Here is a 20101-nt window from a genome sequence, read left to right on the forward strand (position 1 = left end):
GCGACCCCTTACCAGGAAAAAGCCGAAAGACAAACAACAACTAGTGTTTGTTTTCATGCTGTCTGCAACTGACTATACCACAGTTATTGCTTGCAACTTTATTCATTTACAACCATTCGTAAACCCCATAAGAAAACAGTACATTTCTATCAGTCTTCAAAATAAGCCTGGTCTTATCTTTGCATACAGTAACTTGAGTGGTACAGAAAACCAGACAGTTAATGCAACAAGTTTAGGGACTAGAAACCCTCAGCAACAGCAAATTGACTACTATTAGGGATGCAAGTAGCTGACACTGTGAGTCATACAGAAGGCATGAAGCTGCAAATAATAATGGATGCTAGCAAGGCAACCAGTAGGAAAATGACTTGCACTTTACTGTAGTGTCGCTTAAGCAGATCTCTGGGTAATGGAAGATGTAATGACCCTGTAAAAGCCTAATCCAGGACCAACCTGAGGGAGGGAGGCCCTATTTGGCCAAATTGGTCCAACTGGCCTAAGGCCAGCCATGACAAGGAATGCGGCATTGACACAATACTGCGGGTGTATCTGCCAGTTAATCTAAATCTTTTACCATTTATAAAAGGATGTGCTACGAGTCTTTAAAAACTGCTCACCTTCGTTCATACAAATGCACAGCAAACAAAGCTCAGCACCTACAGCTACAGTCCACATATGCTGATAACACATGTACTCAAACTGTGAAGTTTCTAAGCAAATGGAACTCAAAAAAGAATAAAAAAAAAAGAGTTTTAATGCAGGGAAGTGAGTCTTGTGTACCTACCCCCTGTGGACGTGATGACTGTACAGCTACTTGTTTTGAATTATTACGTTGAGGTCACTGAATCGTGAGGAAAGTGTGACCAGCAACAGAGCTATAAGCTGTATTATGCTTCTATGGTGCTGCAATGACTAAGCACATTAAACATATCAAAGTTTTCAAACATAAACAAATCAGTCCTAGATGAAATTACCAATGGCATATAAACATTTACAGCCTCAACAAATGCCATATCGAGCAAAAGCATGTAAAACTTCATACATACCTCATTACCTTGTAGTACAAAGGGATAGAACCCCTGGTCTGTCATTTCTTGTTTTATCCCAGCTGAAATCAGCCAATGCAAAAGATTTCTACTGTTACATAACGATGTTCTGAAGTTATCAGGAATAACTTGCCTCAAAACAGAATCCAGGACAACTGTGGCTAGTACTTCTACAGAACATTAAACATTTTTTCCACTGCATGGTGCATTACCACAAACACACAGATTCTAGATTGTGGGAAGAAAAAAATGGTCTAAAAGGTTCTTCCTTGTTTTTATCAAGTAGAACTCTCTTAAAGGCAGTGAACAATACATTCTTAAAGTAACACTCTTCCTTTAACCTCTTAACTATCCTGTGGCTGTATTTTGAAACAGTCCTACTCCTCTACAAATAAACGACAAATAACCAGGCACCATAGTTTTCAACCTCTTAGCTCAAGAATCATTGGGAAAGTTCTAAAATAAAATTGGCAGATTTAAATACTGTTTTTATATGCTTAGAAAGTTGCTATAAGAACAATCATATTTTAAATTAGCTTGCATGTTATGAAAGATATAAATTATGAAACTGAAATGACTGATTATTTAGTGACTGCAGTCCTCAACAAATTGGCCAAAAAGAAAAAAAAAAATAAATGTTATGAAGATCAGACCATAAATATTTGCAAAAGAATGGACATTCTTGCAAACTCAAGGACAGCTGAGAGGTATGCAGAGCACCTTTTTAAAATGCAGTGCTTGAAAGAGTTTCAAGCTCCTAGGGTGTTGAGACATTTCCCTGCAGTACATATGGTTGGGAACACATGGCTGAAGTAGCATTCGGCTGCATCGACATATGGCTGTTGCAAATTTCCTGTAGGCAAAGAGAAGCACACAGCACCACGTTCAAAGCTTCAATAAACAAGGGCCATGTGGGCATGGGAAGTAGCGTGTGTGGTGCTTGGTGTACAGTACATGTTAATGTAAGTGTAGCATGTAGAATTGTGCTACAGCATGGAGGATATCCTGCATGCCACTGTAGTCACTCATATGCTCTAGTTAATGTTCCCCAGACAACTGTAAAGGGGGTAATGGTCCACACACATGCTAATAATAAAGGCACCACCCATTCACACTGCATTTTAATGCCCCTGACATGCCCACTGGGTGACCTGCAGCTGATGCCTGCCATACTGCCTGCTGTCTCTTGGTAACTGGAGGGACATGGATATTATTTTCCTCCTGTACATTTGGTTATTGAAGCTGTGGGCATGGCACTGCATGCTTCTCTTTTTCCATAGCGGGTCTGCAACAGCCTCATGCCCTGTAACTGAATGTCACTTCAGCCATGTGTCCCCAACCAAATGTACCACAGGGAAATGTCTTGCTGCCTAGGAGCCTGACTCAGTTTGAAAGCATGCTGTGTGTAAGAAGGTGTGCTCAGCATTTTTTCACTGCAATAACTTCTTGATACTTTGTTTACAAATACCTGTTGACCCTGATGCTAAGGGGATTGCTGTGTTTGTGAATCTTAAACCGGACACTTTTGCTGCTTTAATAAATTACAAAATTAATTTTCAAGAGATTGAAAAAACAGAAAAAATAATACAGTGAACATACAGTTTAACAGGATATTAAAAAATAATGGAAGCAAAAAATAATGCTCTTTCAAATACTCCATGAGTAAATTAGCATAATTCTGCTCCATTGCAGTATCTCTAACCTGTAAAAAAATTAGTTTTAAAATAATTATTCATTAAACAATCCTATAACAATCTGTAAATGTAGAAGTCACACTCTCCCTCTTATAGGCCTCAAAACATATTATTAAATCTATATATTTAAGCTTTCTAGTAAGAGTTTACGGTTTGAGCCACACACTGACCACATGCCATCTTTCTGCACTAGAGTGCTCCCTGTGAGAGGACTTTGCTGAAGACATAATAGGTCGCTATGCTATAAACTGGCATTCAGGTATGTATGTCTGACAGAGCTGTGGCCTAAAACATGGAACTGCAATATGAGCTTTCAGCCTTGCTTGTCATCTTAATATGTTTGTAGTCCCAGTGTGTAAGATGAACTTTGAAATAAAAAATCAGGGGATTTTGTAATTCTTATTAAGGGGTAGAGCATAGAGTTGCATTTGCTCTCTTACATAAGGGATTTGCACTACTTGTTTTTGTTAACCAGGCTATAGCACTCACACTGACCTTTTACAGACTTACCTCAGAAGCACTGTCTGGTTAGATGACTTGGTCAAAGCCCCACATTATGAAAATAGAGGCTGTCAGATTCAAACCCTGGATGTACTTTAATCCGCTGCACTAACTGCCAGACTTACATGTCAAAGCTATAGCTTCAATAGAAATATTGCTTCTCTCCTTGTCACTTTTATGTCCTGGATGACAAGTGCAGTGATGTAAAAGTAGATACCTCTCAACTGACACTGATTTTCAGGGACGTCCCTGATTTTGACTCAAATTTTAGCTCTGTCCCTCTTACTCCCTCCTAAAACTAGTGACTTTTGGAGGAAAGGTGGTGAATTACACTTAATGAATAATGACAATAATTAAGAGTTAGACTTCTTTTACTTCAGAAAATGTGTATTAATTCATATGCTCTGATTCTGTCAATGTTTCATGTTAATAGCATTAATATTTTTAAAAGTGTTCCTGATTGTCCCTGATTTTTTCTTGACTTGTCCTTGATTCTGTTGAAATTTGTCCCCGATTGGTTGAGAGGTCCGAGACAGACTAACACTGTTGTGTGTCTTTGTGGCATGTCACAATCCATAGGCAACAGTGAATAAATATTAAAAATTACCACAAATTTCTGGAACTAAAAATAAGCTTTAATGAAGGCCTACTTCATATCTCCTGGGAATTTGTCAATAAGCCTTCCAGAAATTAATCAGATTTCTTTACTTATTTATTTAGTTTACATTTGTTCACCGGGACAGTCCGCCTGGATATGTCTGTTTTCAGCAGAAGCCCAGGGGAAAAAGCTCCAGATAACACAGAAAGATAGGAGTCAAACATATTTACAAATCCCTCTAGTAGGTAGACGCAATATAGACTGTGTAATAGTATACAAAAACAACAGGTTGCAGCAAGCTGTTACGAGCAAGAGATGCACAGAATATTAATTTAAATAAGGCATTGAATAAGTAGCAATTAATCTGGGTTAGTACAGGGATTACATTACATTAATGCAGAAAATACACAAATTCTTTGTCTAGCCCATACCACACTGTCTGAGGGCTTAAAGATCATTTGTGGAATTTGACATTTTGATAATCACAAACAATAAGCTAGGTTGTTCTGTAGAACTAGTCTATAGAACTTTTACTTTCTAAACTGTAAACTGACCAAAGAATGCTGCTCCTTAGATGTGCTGGAATTTTAAGTTTAGTTTCATTGATGTTATTTCTTCGCTGCAGTTGATTTCTCATTTAAAGTTACTTCATACAGTTAAATGCTTTTTCTACAGTTCTAACAGTAAGTGCACTGTCAACAGCAATATATCAACTATAGTAATAATATAAACCAGCAAAAGAAATACACTGCACAAAATAAAAAGGCCAAACAGTGAAATCAAAAACAAGGCATGTCAAGACTACTTTAACTGAACAAGCATTACATCCAGCAAACATAAAATAAAATACATATCCAAGGCAAATATCCTTGCATGTACTTCCTAATCTATATTCTATTAACTTACATCACTTTTGCCCTCTTTTCCTCCATTTTAGTACAGAGCACATTACTCATGAATTAATTTCCAGGCTTAAACATGTACATATATATCTAATCACTAAGCAAAACACAGTTTCCTGTCAACAAGATAAAGGATTGTTTGCAGTCATCTTAGCCACTTCCAACTTGGCAGGAGATGGCAGCCTGTAGCTTCTAACTAACTGTGCTGGACAAGCCACGTCTGCTACTCTGTACCAAAATTAAAAACACTAAAAGACATAGTACAAGACAATTTTCAGTTCCTTCTCCAAAAAATTAAAAGTAATGTTATTTCTCTCACCACTTTAAGGTATCCATCATTTTTCAGTCAGCATCCAAACAAAGCCTCCCTGATAATGTTACCGTTAGAGTGTGTTTCACTAAGTCCTTCCCTCGCCTCTGACTTTCAGTAACTCAAGCCCAACAGTCCGTTTAACAAAGGAGTCAACCCTATCACAAAAGACAAAAAGATTTTGCTGCCATCTGCAGGCAGCTTCTTAACATACTCTCAGAACATGCAGGCCTAGGCTTGCATATTCTTAAGCATAAACAAAAATACAAAATCTCTTTAACAGCATCCTGTTTTAAGGCTGAGTCTGTGTAACTGCTTCAGTATTGTCATGCCTAGAGGTGAAACATGTTATGTACAGATGTGGAATGAGGATCAGCCATAAATCCTGCACCTGGAAATTAAAGTCTAAAGGTGGCAAACATAATATGGTCAAATACTGAATGCACAGGCGTGCATCTAAAAGCAAGCACATATAGTAAAAAATGTGCATAATTCTCCGATGTCACTGGTCTCTCCGAGGGCACTTCTGTGTGACGCAGACAAAAATCCATACTTTATTCACCATGATACTGGTAACAATGTTTCATTTGCATGTGAAAAGATGTGAGGCAAGACATTCTTGCATAGCACTGCGAAGGCAAGTTGCAGTAAATAGTTTATGCATTTAAGGTAAATTCTGCCCACAGTAAGATTAAAAATTTCACTGCAAGTCAGTGACTCACATGGTAAATCTAGTCTCATAGTACAGAGTGCTAAGGGTTTGAGCTGCTAGCAACACCATCCTATAGTGTCTATAGTACTAGGGTTTGATTCCCTCAGTCTCTATTTGCATACTGTGTAGATAAGAAAGTCACTTTGTTATACATATGTGCCTCCCATTCTCTCCCAGTTAACAAATAAAAAGCAGGTGAATGTATCACACAGAAGCTTCAAATAAGGACAGTAGGTTACATGAAGGCAGTCAGCTGAGGAGAGTACTGACCATTGGACAATCTACAAATTCAGACAGAACAGGATGACACAGTAAACACCCAGAATAATTAGCAGTACAAATGCAGAGGCATTTGAGTTCAGGACAAACTGCACACTGGTGAAATACCTCCAGTACTTTTAAGGATGTCATTGCATAGGCCCAATAGGAAAATAAATACCCTGTCCTAGAATATACTGTAATGGTAATTATAATTACTTGGTGATTGCATTTATACAATATACTCCTTGTGGAATTTCATACTGGTGTTTGTATGTAACTACAAACTTATTTTAACTTTATACACCAGTCCAATGCATGTTTTCTTTATTTTGTATTGCTGAACATGCATATAGTTTACATTACAAGAAATAACACAAACCTGCTTGAGGAATGTCAGCCATCGAGGTGTTGCAGTCAACATTCTGAAGTGCATCAGTTTAATTGCTTCACAAGCCACCTTCAGCTATGTCTGGAATCTTCGACGAAACATTCAGCAATGTGCTGAACTTGTGGTGAACGGTACCATCTTCACTGACCAGAGTGACATAGCAAATCTACTGTCTGATAAATTCAGCTCACACTTCACTCTCCAGTCCCCCCTTCAGCTCCACCAGGTGAAAACACCCTCCAACATCCATTCCCCAGGTATCAGTACAGGCCAGGTTCTGGCAGCACTCGCTAAAGCCAAGAACACCGCCTCCATGGCTCCCGACAACATCCCCGATTGCCTCCTGAACGTGACCTATCAGGACCACTTGAGGCACTCTTCAACTACAGCCTTAAAACAGACTATGTTCCAAGTGAGTGGAGAACTGCAACAGTCACTCCCATCAACAAGGTTGGACTATCAACCGATCTAGGGAACTACAGAACCATCAGTCTAACAAGCCTAATATGCAAAGTCATGGAATGAATTATCATGGAAATGATAAACAAGGGCATTGGCAATGTACAGACACTGGACCCATCCCCATTTGGCTTTAAGGGAAGGTCATGCCAAATTAATCTGGTAGACTTCTTTGAGAGGGTCAGCAAGGCAATGTGCAACAGTAAATCAGTACATACTGCATATCTTGACCTGGCTAAGGCATTCAGTACAGTACCCCACTTGAGCATTATTTACAAACTCTCTGAGCTAGGCATAAATACTTCCATACCTCATTGCATGACTGGCTGTCTCACAGACAGGACCCAAGAAGTCAGGATCGGTGAGACCACCTCCATCAAGAGATTACCCCAGGGCTCCGTGCTGGGCCTGCTTCTTTTTGGTGTCAACTCCTTAGAAGTCAGGGCTACTGTTCAAAGCCTCTGGCTCACCCAGATCACAGATAACTGTAAATTGGGAGCTATTATAGTTTCCCCCAAGACACCAACATCTTACAAATGTGGTTAACACAGACAAATGACTGATGCCAAAGCCATCCCTAAACCTCAATGCCAAAAAATGTATTATAATCCCCCTTGGGAAACTGTAATCCAAGTTGATTACTCCTACAAAATGACTGTAAGAGTCGACCCAGTAGTAGGGGATTTGGGAACATATGTAGACATCAACCTGGCCTTTGACCCACACATAGCTAAGACAACAAGAAAATTATGTTAAGTCACCCAACTTGTATGTAAGGGTATGGCATCCAGGACCAGGAAAGTTATAGTACCACTCTGCTAAGCTGTTATCAGACCCATTGTTGAATACAATGTCCCCTTTAGCATTTATCTAGCCAGACACTTGCAACAGTTGGAACGTCCACAAAGGTTTCTCTCCAGGACAATTCATTGCATGAATGCTCTGTCCTATACTGATTGCCTAAAGGCTCTTTTTCTGTATTCAGTCTCCTACAGGCTGCTAAGGGGGGATCTTTGCCTAGCTTACAGGGCTTCCTCAGACCCAGTCCTGATGGATCTGTTGGACATGCACGAAAAAAAAAAAACAGCAGCAGAAACACTAGATCCAGGGATCCAAACTTTGCTTGTGACATAAACAGTGTGTGCTGGACAGACAGATATGTGGCCCAAAGGATACCCACATTTTGGAATAGACTCCCCATCCATATAAAACAGAGTTCTTTCTGGACCCTACTCAAACAAAAGCTTGATTCGATTGGAAATCATACCCCCCCCCCCCCGTGTGAGTTCCATGTCCTTTATGGACAGAGGCTGTCAATAAGAAAAGTATTCTCCTAATACCCCCACACACACACACACAGAAATCCTTGGTTATCTCCCTTCTATCATCCCCACCCACTGGCACCCATGATACTTGGGATCCAATTGGTCTGGGGTGTGTAGCTAAGGACAGAAAGGAGGAGAGTTCCTCTTTACAGACTCACAAAGTGCTACTGTCATAATCTAGGTAAAATGGTGCATACTTCTAGACACACAGTACCCTTCAAAAATGAAAGATTATGCATTTCTGGTGCAAAAACCAAAGGATGTCATAGGGCGGTGGGAAGATATTTCTGTTTATTAAAGAGTGGATCATTAAAACAGTAACCTATAGGCAAACAAACATAGTTCTGAACTATAGCACTAGCTAACCTCAATCTAGATAGCTAAAGGAAGTTAAATAGTCAGCAGAGGGTGGTTCTATAACCAGAAGAAGAAGAAAGTAGTCACTGATGCCACTAGGAAGGTAACTAGTAGACCTCATTTCAAGTCCTGTAACAAGGCTGAGGCTACACATGTACAAAGAAACAGTACTGAAGTGTTTTGAATATCAGCAGCAAAGGGTGCATCAAAGGCTACAAGGAGACAGAGTGGGGTATCTCATTGCTTATACTTTAGGCAGAAGAAGAAGCTGGTGAGGTACAAATGAAATCATAGGCTTGTAAGCTGTAAACAGAGAACAAGATGGCACTATATTTCAAAAAAGTACGTTCAGAAGAAAGAAAATGTGACATGAATTTACAAAGGCGAGAACGAAGAAGAGGTGTTTACAAATGCCTTTGTCAGATTACAGAGGGCAATATACTGAATTAATTTGCTTATATGTATGAAACAGTAATAAGGATTTCCTAGCAATATGTACTAGGGATTAAAGTTAGATACAAAACAGAAAAACAGAACCTGCATTTTTTTTAATAGGAAAGAAAAGATGCTACTACTGAATGGATTCAGGTGTGCTTATTTCCAATAAGTTTTCCAGCTGTATTTGTATTTTAAACAATCTGTGTGGGGACTAGTTTGTGGTAATAGAAAATCTGCTATACATAAATGTTTTTAGCTTTATGCAGAGTAGGGTATTATACTGAAGGAGTCAGAAATTGCCAAGATGCACTTTTATCTGATCTTTTACTTTATCTTAGAAATGACCAAGCATATTTTAAGGGCAGGTAGTGAGGTCATACCCATTGTGATGATGGGTGTGGATTTTCGCCATATTCTGTAAGGAAAGTGTCTTTCATTAAGGCCAAATTTTAGAAATGAATGAGGGCATTTCTGTGAAATAATAGAAGCTCCAACAGCCTTCCAATGTGCACAAGTTGAAAGACTCAAATATTCAGACTTAACTGACACTATTATGGTCATTGAGATGTGACATTATAGTTCTGTAATACAGTTCTTAAGCTTGGAAAAGAGGACCTGTTAATCATGAAAACTGTAAAGTTATTTTAATCACTGCATATCTTATGGGCAAATCCTTGAGAATCTTTCATTATGGGAACTCAAGTCCACAAACAGAAATGGCTGACCTTAAATTGAAATATCCGACAATGTCTGTTAGTTTTACTGTGCTAGCCTAAAATTTAGTCATAATTTACCCTACTGAGTAAATCTAGGGACAACTGATTATTAACCAAACCAAACATAATAACACATAGTAACACAAAGACATACTCGGAGGCTCTAACAAAAAACGTACCAAAACAACAAAGGCTCCCAAAGCAGACACCCAAAAATCCACCACCTCAAAACATAACACATGCAACACATACTTCAATAAATCAGTGTGTCAAACAATCACAGCCCTTAAGGCCAAACACCATGCCTGATACACTAGTAATAGGTGACTCTATAGTCAAACACACTGACATTCCGCTTACCAGGCTGAACAAGGAGAGGGTAATGGTGAGCTGCCTATCGGAAGCTAGGATCCGCCACATAACACACACACTCAGGTCACTCCAAAGCAAGTACAAATATAACTCCATCATTGTCCATGCCAGCGTGAATGACCTGAGACGTACCTCCCTGGACTACATGAAAAGAGACATAGAGGAGCTCTCTGATTATGTAGCCCAGGCTGGTATGACCCTGACCCTGAGCAGCATCTTGCCCTCACCAAGAATGATGCCACAATACAAAGACAAGATGATCAGCTTTAATAATTGGCTCAATTACTGGTGTCATTCTAGTGGGATGCAATGTCTGTCTGCTTGGGATGACATGCTGGACAAGCCACACTGCTTCGCAAGGGACGGCTTGCACCTGTCACTACTGGGCTTCCGGATATTGGCTAAGGCTCTTGCCACCCCCATAGTGTCTTTTTCAGGCAAGGCTCAAAAGACAAACCCACCTCCTTAGAAAATAAAAATGGAAAAAATTTAAGGGTAATGCTGCTCAACACCAGAAGTCTAAATCTCAAGATGCAGGCTCTCAAAGCACTCCTCAGTATGGAGAACATCGATGTCTGTGCAGTAATTGAGACCTGGTTCAAGGCTCCTGAGAGCACCCCAGCACTACCAGGCTATACCTCGTATCATGCTTTTCGGCCCCAAAACTCGGGCCAAACCAAAAAGGGAGGGGGAGTGTCCATATTCATCAGGGACACCCACACCTCCAGGTTAGTGGCAACACATGAAGCATCAGAGACCATCCAGGTGCAACTAACCATAGGCAAAACTGCTATACAACTGGTAGCATGTTACAGACCACCCTCCCAATCTCAGGAACCCCATTCAGCCTTCCTGAAGACATTGGAGGATATGAATGTCTCACCAAACACCATCATATTGGGAGACTTCAACTACCCTAACATAGACTGGGTGCATTATTCTAGCCCTAACACCCTAGCCCAAAGGTTCCTGGAATTCATAAATTCAAATGCAATGGAACAGTTAGTCACCTCTCCCACAAGGGGAGATAATATACTAGACCTGATCATCACAAACATGGGGACAAAGTGCTCCACATCGGAAGTATACCCCTCACTAGTGAGATCTGACCACAAACTAATCACCCTGGATATACATATCCCACCCCCAACACAAAAGACTACAGTGAAAAACTTCTCAACAGCCGACTTTACACTTCTTAAGACTGAGGTGGTATCCTTTAAGCCCACTGGGCCAGTGGAAACCACATCCCACAATGCTGAATCCTTCACAAATGCTTTCTACGGACATCTCCAAGAATGCATGGATCATGCAATCCCAAATAAAACCAAGACCCTCTCCACCAAGGGCAGGCATCTTGTCTGGTGGACCCCAGCCATAAACAAATTGTATAACAAAAGAAGGAAGCTACTGCACGACAGAGCAAAATCCCATAAAGAGAAGGCATCTCTGATCAGCACTAGTAGAAAGCTACGTTCTCTCATAAAAACATCCAAGGCCAACTTTGAGAGAAAAATCGCTATGGACACTAAAGATAACCACAAGGTCTTCTGCTATGTTAGAAAGCTGGGAGAACCCTCACATATGCTCAGAGTTAGTTCACAATGACAAAAATACACTGAACCCACAGATATTGCCAACATTCTGGCAGACAGGTTCAGTGCAAATTTCTCCCCTCCCTCACCCCAAAAGAAGAAATACTTATCCCAGCTGAATGTAACCTCCCTGTCATCTCAGATGTCCAGGTGAGAACCGCCCTCAGCAAAGCTAAAAATACAGCATCAATGGGACCTGACGGTATCCCGGGTTGCGTGCTACGTGAACTCCAGGAGGAGCTAAACCCACACATAAAAATGCTATTTAACCTTAGCCTTACTTACAGGATATGTACCTGAACACTGGCGTACAGCAACAGTGGTCCCACTCCACAAAGGAGGCACCTCTACAGACCCTGGTAACTACCGCCCCATAAGCTTAACCAGCCTGATCTGCAAAGCTATGGAAAGAATCATTATGGAACAAATAAACAGAGACATTGGGGACCTACAGACACTTGATCCCACCCAGTTCGGCTTTGTAAAGGGCAGATCCTGCCTTTTGACCCTGGTTGACTTTTTCAAAACAGTCACTAGAGCCATTGACGAGGGCAAAGCAGTCCATACAGCCTACCTGGACTTGGCTAAAGCCTTCGACACAATACCCCACTCAGGCATCATAGACAAGCTCAGCAGCTTAAATGTAAATCCATATGTCACAAGATGGGTTGCAAACTGGCTAAAGGATAGAACCCATAAAGTCAAAATCGCTGGAGCCATGTCAGACTCAAAGCCAGTCACAAGTGGTGTCCCACAGGGCTCTGTCCTGGGACCCCTCTTGTTCGGCATTTATTTCTCAGATGTGAAAGCAAACATGGGAGGGTTGTGGCTGACAAAGTTTGCAGATGACTGCAAACTAGGCGCCATAGTCGATACACCAGCTGACACACATACATCCTACAGAAAGGCCTCACTGAAATGAACAACTGGTGCCGGAGTCATGGCCTTAAACTAAATGCCAAAAAATGTATAGTCATCCCCTTTGGGAAAAACAAAGTACCCACAAATTATCACATAGACAGTAACCCACTGAGTACGGAAAAAGTAATCAGAGACCTGGGGATCCAAGTCGATAGTGACCTCTCATTTGACACCCACGTTGCCAAAGTGGTTAGAAAGACTTTCTACCTTGCCCACCTTATCATGAAGGGATTCACATCCAGATCAAAGGAGGTCATTATACCCCTATACTCCTCCCTTATCAGGCCCATGATTGAGTACAATGCCCCATTTGGTATGTACCTCACCCGGCACTTGCAACAGCTGGAGAGACCCCAAAAGTACCTCACCAAGAGGATCAAGGGTCTTCAACATATGTCACATGCTGCCAGACTAAAGAAACTCCAGCTCTATTCAGTAGCATACCGCCTACTCAGAGGTGATCTGTGCCTGACATACAAGGCCATGTCCAATCAGGAATTGATGGACATGCTCCACCTCAAAAAATCCAAATCCATCAGAACCATGAGAGCTAAAGATCTAAACCTTAGCACAAATATGAATAGGACATGCTGGAGGGACAGATTCATAACTCAGAGGCTTCCCATACTCTGGAACAGAATCCCAGTTCATGTTAGGCAGAGCCCCTCACTGACTCTCTTCAAGAGAAATCTTGACGAGTGGATGGGAGATCGTAGGTTTACCCCAAGGGTCATCTCTGTGTCACTACTAGACAGGGACACAGTAAACTAATTCTATTATGTAAGGGGGTCTTCACTGTGTCACTACTAGACAGAGGCACAGTATTCTAAATCTATTCTGTACACTTTTGTACCATTACATGGGGTGGCGAAAACCACATCACTATGGCTTGGCTTATAAATGCCCCAGGGCAGATAGCCTAGTACTAAACTATGAAACTAACTATGAAACTATGAAACTTCCTAATGACATTTTTACTTGAATGTTACAGACGAGTTCACAGCACTGCTCTCTAGAGGCTGCATGGTATTCACTGCACAGTTAGGGTGCAAAGGCATAATATGCCACCTCATTTCTTTGTAATTTCTTTGTATTTTCTTTGGCTGGTTTTTGAAACATCAGAGATTTTGTCCTTCATGAATAGGTTTTAGTCATTTACTAAGACCAGGTAGTTAAGTATCCTAGACTGCAGCCATGTTGTAGATATAAGAAAAAGATCTGGGCTGTACATACTGACCCATGCCTGATGTTCAGGCACTTTATTCCTGACACACAAAATGTCAATGTTTGCCACCTTAAGTGCATTTTTGTTATTTCAGACTGGATCATTAAGTGACTGTAAGGTGCAACTCATTATTTCAGTGCTGGGGCCTGGATTTGGGTGAATATTAGTTGCTACTTTGCAAGGACTACAAGAAATACAAATTGGGAAACTTGTTCATGTTGGGTTTGTGAAAAGTACATTGTATGAAAGTGTTCCCATTCTTAAATATAATAGTGTCAAAAAGTGGTAAAGGGCTACTGTCATATTCCAACCTAATCATTTGGAAGGAGCTGGAAGGATGGATTTCATTTGTTAGACTCCCCCACCTCCATCCCAGCAGACCATGCCTCCCAAGAAGATGTTTACATGTGTATATAGTAACACATTCAATGCTGAGATGAAGAAAACGTATTCAGGAGACCCGGATACATATGTATGTGCACTGTGTCTTTTCTATGGATTTGAAAAGTGAAAAGTCTACCAGGGTTTGTTCCATTATCTGAGATATTTTGATTGGTAACATCTGGAAGTTAACACAGAAAACTAGATCTCTGAGCTGCTAAACAGCTGGTTCCTATGCCCATGTTAGAGTGTTTTATTCCTTCCATCTATATTTGCCTACTACTCAGAGCAAGTCGCCTAACTAGATCATGTTCCTATATCTCCCTTGAAAATGTGTAATGTGTCTAGTGAGCTTAGCTGGTCAACAAATAAGTACAAGGAAAAAAAACTTGGGAAAAAGTTATGGTGTTACTGTAATTCACAGTTTGTCACAGCATTGTGAAGAATGTCATGACATGTTTACACCGGGCATCTTTGTGATGGACTCTCACCCTTAGACCTACAGATGTATGTTGTAATACTAATTATGACATCATAAAATAAGTGAGGTAACTGGAGGGAAAATGAAGTTGTTGATTAAATTCCTACTTAGATGGACAGTTGCTTTCAGAATTCCTTTTCATGTTCAGCAAAACTATTTATCTAACCCTATAGATTGCTCCCAAAGCGTAAGGGAATGAAGCAATGTTAAAATGTATACATCCTCCCTGAACTGAGACATTTAGGAAATGAAAAAAGTTGATTATTATGGATGCCCAGAGTCATAAAAACAAAATCACTCCAACACAACCAAAAAATAATATAATTTTATAATGTACTGTTCCAAATGCCCAGTTTTCTACAGCAAGCATGATCTGTTGCCATCCCCATTAAGGAAAGAGTGGTTGTAAATCTGAGAGCAGACATAGACATAAAATCGGTGTTATACTTGGGCAACAAAATCTCGGTAACCTGATGACTGAAAACCTAGTAAGAAGAGGGAGCTTGGATGTTCCCTAAGTAAAGGAGACTGATGAAAGTGAAATCAGTTGAGAAGTGGATAAACACTAATTTCTTACTGACCTGCGACCCTAACCCCTAACCTTGTAATACCCACTTAACATAAAGAGAATGGCTGTAGCCACACCAAAGTTCTGAAAGTGCCTCCATTTCTGATATGCTGATTTTATTCTTCAAGATGATGGAGCTGGGTAGTTTGGGTCAAAAACACAAATCATGCAACATTCACTCCCTCTCAGGAAATGGAGGACCACCACAATCTGGCAATGAAACAATTGCAGATTGATTTTCGGTATCAAGCTGGAAGAAGGGCTAATAAAATGCCAGTTTAATCATAGGTTATAAAACACATATTCCAAGGGTTCAACAGAATAAGGAAGGTTGGGAAAGTGTGCAACTTTTGCAGTATAAAAAAGTGTACATTTGGAACAGCTTTTCCAAAACACATATGAATTATAGAATAATGAAAATGGTGCCTGGTAGTTGTTCACCTGTATTGTGCAAACGCTCTAGTCCAGAAGTCTTGGTACACTTGAAGACAGTGATGGCAATATAACAGCAAGAAGTTTTAAGCAGCAGTTTACATGTCAGATGAGTCACATCCCTTCTGGCATGCTTCTTCTATAGGAAGTAAGTGGGTGCAGCATATGTGACATCACTATATGCACTGCAGTCTTTTGATAAGATTTTGATGAGATTGATGGCTTTTTACAACTAGTGGTAAGTGAAGGAATTATTAGTGACAAAACTCACTTTCATTTGAAAGTTAAGGGTCCACTACCACAACATCTTTTATCTTTTTCCCAAAATTCATAAAAATGCCACCCAGCCCCAGGGAGACCAATTGTTGTGGGTAATGGCTCTTTAACTGAGCCAATATCTGAATTTTTGACTATGTATTTAAAACCATTTTTTAGCGGTTTAAGGGCATGGATTCAGGATACAACACAGTTCCTAAATATTGTAGTTGATACACAACTGGACTCTGAGTCATGTGCACACTAGATGTTACATCCTTATACACAAGTATTCCTCATTGGGCTGGTTTGGAGGCATTAGAGTATTGGTTAGAAAAAATTCCACTGTATAGTCCAGGTTTTAGCACCTTCCTTCTTTGTTTGGCCAAACATGTGCTAACCAAAAATGCATTTTACTTTAATGGCACCTGTTATTTACAACTAAAAGGTATGGCAATGGGTGCTTCATTTGCTCCCATTTATGCAGACTTTTTATGGGATATTTGGAACAGATTATTTATTTATATCAGTTTGATGACTATGAGGTCCACTGGGTTCAGGGAGCCCATTTTCAGTGGATGCCCGTGGAGAAAAGCTCCGCATTACATAGTGATTATACACGGTTATTCACATAAAAATCCACATTACATAGTGATTATTCACAGTTATTCACATAAAAATCAAAATTAAGTGAGGTAAAAATATATATGCAGTTATACACAGTTGTTCACATAAAAATCCAAATTAAATGAGGAAGAGTACAATTAAATAAAATTGTGTTACACAGTGTGTTCACAGTTACAGTCAAAGTAAAGAGAAACACAAATCAGAGATGATTAAGAGTCAGAGAACAACATAAGTTATATGGTTTCATGGTGTCAAGTATTCATGATGGTATGTTATAGAGTAGGAACAGGGAATTTATTGAGAAAAAGTTGAGGGTGCAGAATTTAATTTTAAGCTAAAGAACAGGAATAAGTTGTTGCAGATTATATTTTTAGCTAAAGAAGTTAGAAGGTTAGAAGTTCATAGCTGGGGAACAGGAGTATGTTCCCAGGTTAGAAGGTATTTGAAGTGTATGGAGGAAAAATGCAACTGGGAAAGAGGGGGAAAGAGAAGTGAAAGAGAGCAGAGGTGGTAGAGGTTGAAGAGGGCTGTACAGGTGATTACTTTTACTGTTATGTCAGGTTAGGTTTAGGCTCAGAGGTAGAGAGAAGTTTGTTGGGATAGAGAGGCATAAGGCTATGTGGGGAGAGAGCAGTTGCATTTCCATATGGAAGAAAGGTAGGAGTGCAGAAGAGTTTTAAAGGTGTCAAAGCTTTCACAAGTCCTTAGGGAGGATGGCAAAGATTTCCATTTTTTAGCTAAAGAAAAGGATAGCAGATACTGCCCAGCAGGACGATTGGGTTTACGGACAGTGATTAGGTTTTGGTGGGATGATCTTAGAGATCTTGGAGGGGAGTATGGTTGGAGGATATTGGATAGGGCTGGGCACTTAGGTTGAAAATTAGTTTATGGGCTGTAGTAATTTGGAGATAATCTAGATGGTTGGGGAGTTCAAGCCAGTTTAACAAATGAAGGGCAGTACAGTGATGGGAGGAGAATTTGGCTTTGGTGGCAAATTTAGAAATTTTATTATAGCAGATTTCCAGTTTGGAGGAGAGAGATGCAGATAGGTTAGATAGGAGGGGAGCACCAGATAAAAGTGAGGGAAGCAAATAGGTAGTGGCAAGGGTTTGTCTGGTGGGATGGGAAAGGAAGTGGATGTTTCAGTATAGCATACCAAGTTTAATATGAGTTTTTTTAACGTTTTGCTGGATGATAGTAGTCATAATCTGTATCTAGAAGAAACAGATATTTGGAGACGGTTTTTGGATGATTGCTGGATGGTTTGGAAATCAGACATTATATAGCTGTCTGAATTTGTCCAATATCTCAATGAAAACAAGTGGGGTATAAAATCTACAGTAGATTATGATAGGGAATGTATTTCATTTTTGGATATTTTGGTCAAAAAGCAACAACATGGTACATTGGTTACATCATTATACAATAAAACTTTTCACACAAACACCCTATTACATGCCACCAGCTGTCATCCTGGGTTCCTATTAGAAGACCGAAGACTTATTCTTTCGTATGCGTCTTGGTCAAACTTAAAAGACTGAAATAGCAAAATATCGAAGCAGCTTTTAAGCGCATTCTTTCCCTGGGAAAGAATTTGCTTGGCTGCTTTGTTACTTTGCCATTTTCAGCACTGTAGTGCGGTCTCGGAGTTGGTATATTTAAGTAGGGGGGTGTGGGGGGCACAGCCCCCCACTTAATGTAATGTTTAAAGTGTTTTTTTTTTTTTTTTGTTGGAACAGCGATTTTTTTCCGAGGGAAAAAAATCGCTGTTCTGACAGTTCGACATTGTAAGCTTTTGCTTACATAGAGTTGATTAATCACTGTTTGCTTTTTTAAGCATTCAGTGATCTAATATAGACCCATCATCCTAAACATACAATCAGAAATATCCCCAAATCTCAGTATATGAGAATTCGCAGAATTTGCTCTTCAGAGGATGATTTTTGGATTCATGATAAAGATTTAACATCTAAATTTTGTGAATGTGGATGCAATCGGTCAGATCTAAATCAAACTAGTAGAGAGATCAAAAAGGTAGATAGGAATGACCTTTTGAAATATAAGACAAGTAAGGTGAATACTATTCTACCCATCAGATTCACTACCAGCTATGGACGCAATACTCTCAACTTCATGAATTTAGTGCAACAACATTGGGATGTTCTACTTTCAGATGAATGGTTAAGTGCTCTTTTAGGTGAGAGATGTAGTTTTTCAGTTAGAAAAGGTAAAACACTTGGTGGTCATTTCAATCACTTCAAACGTAGGGCACCCCCATCTGTTATGGTTCAGACCACTTTAGACGGTAATAAAGTGGTAAGATGTTTTCCATGCAGCCATTGTTCTTTTTGTAAACACATACGTAAAACTAAGGAATTTATTACTAAAAGTACACCACGCATCTTTCAAATTAATATATTTACAAACTGCAGTACAGATGGGTAATATATTTAGCAGTATGTACATGTTCTGCTTTTTATGTGGGCCAGACTTCGAGACCCATCAGGTTCCGTACATCAGAACATCTTAGCAATATCAGGAACAAATGTATTAACAATGCATTATACAAACATACCAATAAACATACATTAGCACAATTTTATTATCATAGACAAAATAAGTGGTAATAAAAGTTGTAAAGCTGGCTGGCACAATATATTAAATAAAAAGGAAAAAGCCTGGATTGTGAGATTAGGTGGCTTGTTTCTACCTTGTCTAATTGAACATTTGTAAAATCATTTTTGATTGGAACATTTTGCTTACATCATTAGGTGTGTCCCTTTATTAATAGGGCTTTAAAGAGGCTGTTTATTACATTGAAAAAGGCTTTTAGCCAAAACCGGTCTGTAGACTGTCATTTGACTTATAATAAAGTTATTTCCTCTCACCAGTGCTAGCCTGGTTTGTTTTTTTTATTTTAGGATGCCACCTGTCTATCTTGTTTGTACATTTCCTGAAATGAAGTGTTCTTCTCTCTTATGTGTTCTCTAAATTCTTAGTATTGCAGTTTTACATTACCTCCCTATACTCATCCCAACATTCAGCTAACTGAATTAACAGGCTTGTTGTCTACAAGCATACAACCATACACCCTAAGGCATAACTCCTGCATGAAAATTAGCTTGGTGAGCTAGCGGTTCAATTTCTAATTTACTACTGGCAGTTGTTTGGTATGTTTGTAAATAAGATGTGAAAAATCACTTTGTTGGTGGCAGCACCAGTCAAGAAGACAATGCTGAGGGGCATGGCTAATTGTCAAGCCGACAACAGCACACATCTCTGGCTGTGCCTCAATATACTTTTTCTGATATGACTTTTTTTATTATTTTAACATCAATAACATGTTTCTTCTTATTACTATAATAGCTTGGCAGCTTTTCTGAGAAAAAATATTAACTGCACAGGATTATATTGGTTGCTTTTCCTATCAGAAGTTGTACAGACAACAATAGCTGTGAGTCATTCAAAAGCTTATCTTCAAGACAATACAATGAATAAAGAATTACAATTATAACAAGTATATAGGACCTTTCCATA

General features: G+C 39.6%; 1 protein-coding gene across 4 annotated transcripts in view; it reads right to left on the minus strand.

The window, feature by feature from the left end:
* Positions 1 to 5197, minus strand: part of ST6GALNAC4 (ST6 N-acetylgalactosaminide alpha-2,6-sialyltransferase 4) — a 435498-nt gene extending 430301 nt beyond the window's left edge. For all 4 annotated transcript variants that reach the window (XM_044065319.1, XM_044065320.1, XM_044065317.1 and 1 more), the window contains exon 1: positions 5061 to 5197. The gene's annotated coding sequence lies outside the window, so the exon portion shown is untranslated. The remainder of the gene's footprint in view (positions 1 to 5060) is intronic.
* Between the last annotated feature and the right edge of the window lie 14904 nt (positions 5198 to 20101).

The sequence above is a fragment of the Protopterus annectens genome, chromosome 3.part0, assembly GCF_019279795.1.
Source record: "Protopterus annectens isolate FY-2018-M chromosome 3.part0, PAN1.0, whole genome shotgun sequence".
NCBI lineage: Eukaryota > Metazoa > Chordata > Ceratodontiformes > Protopteridae > Protopterus > Protopterus annectens.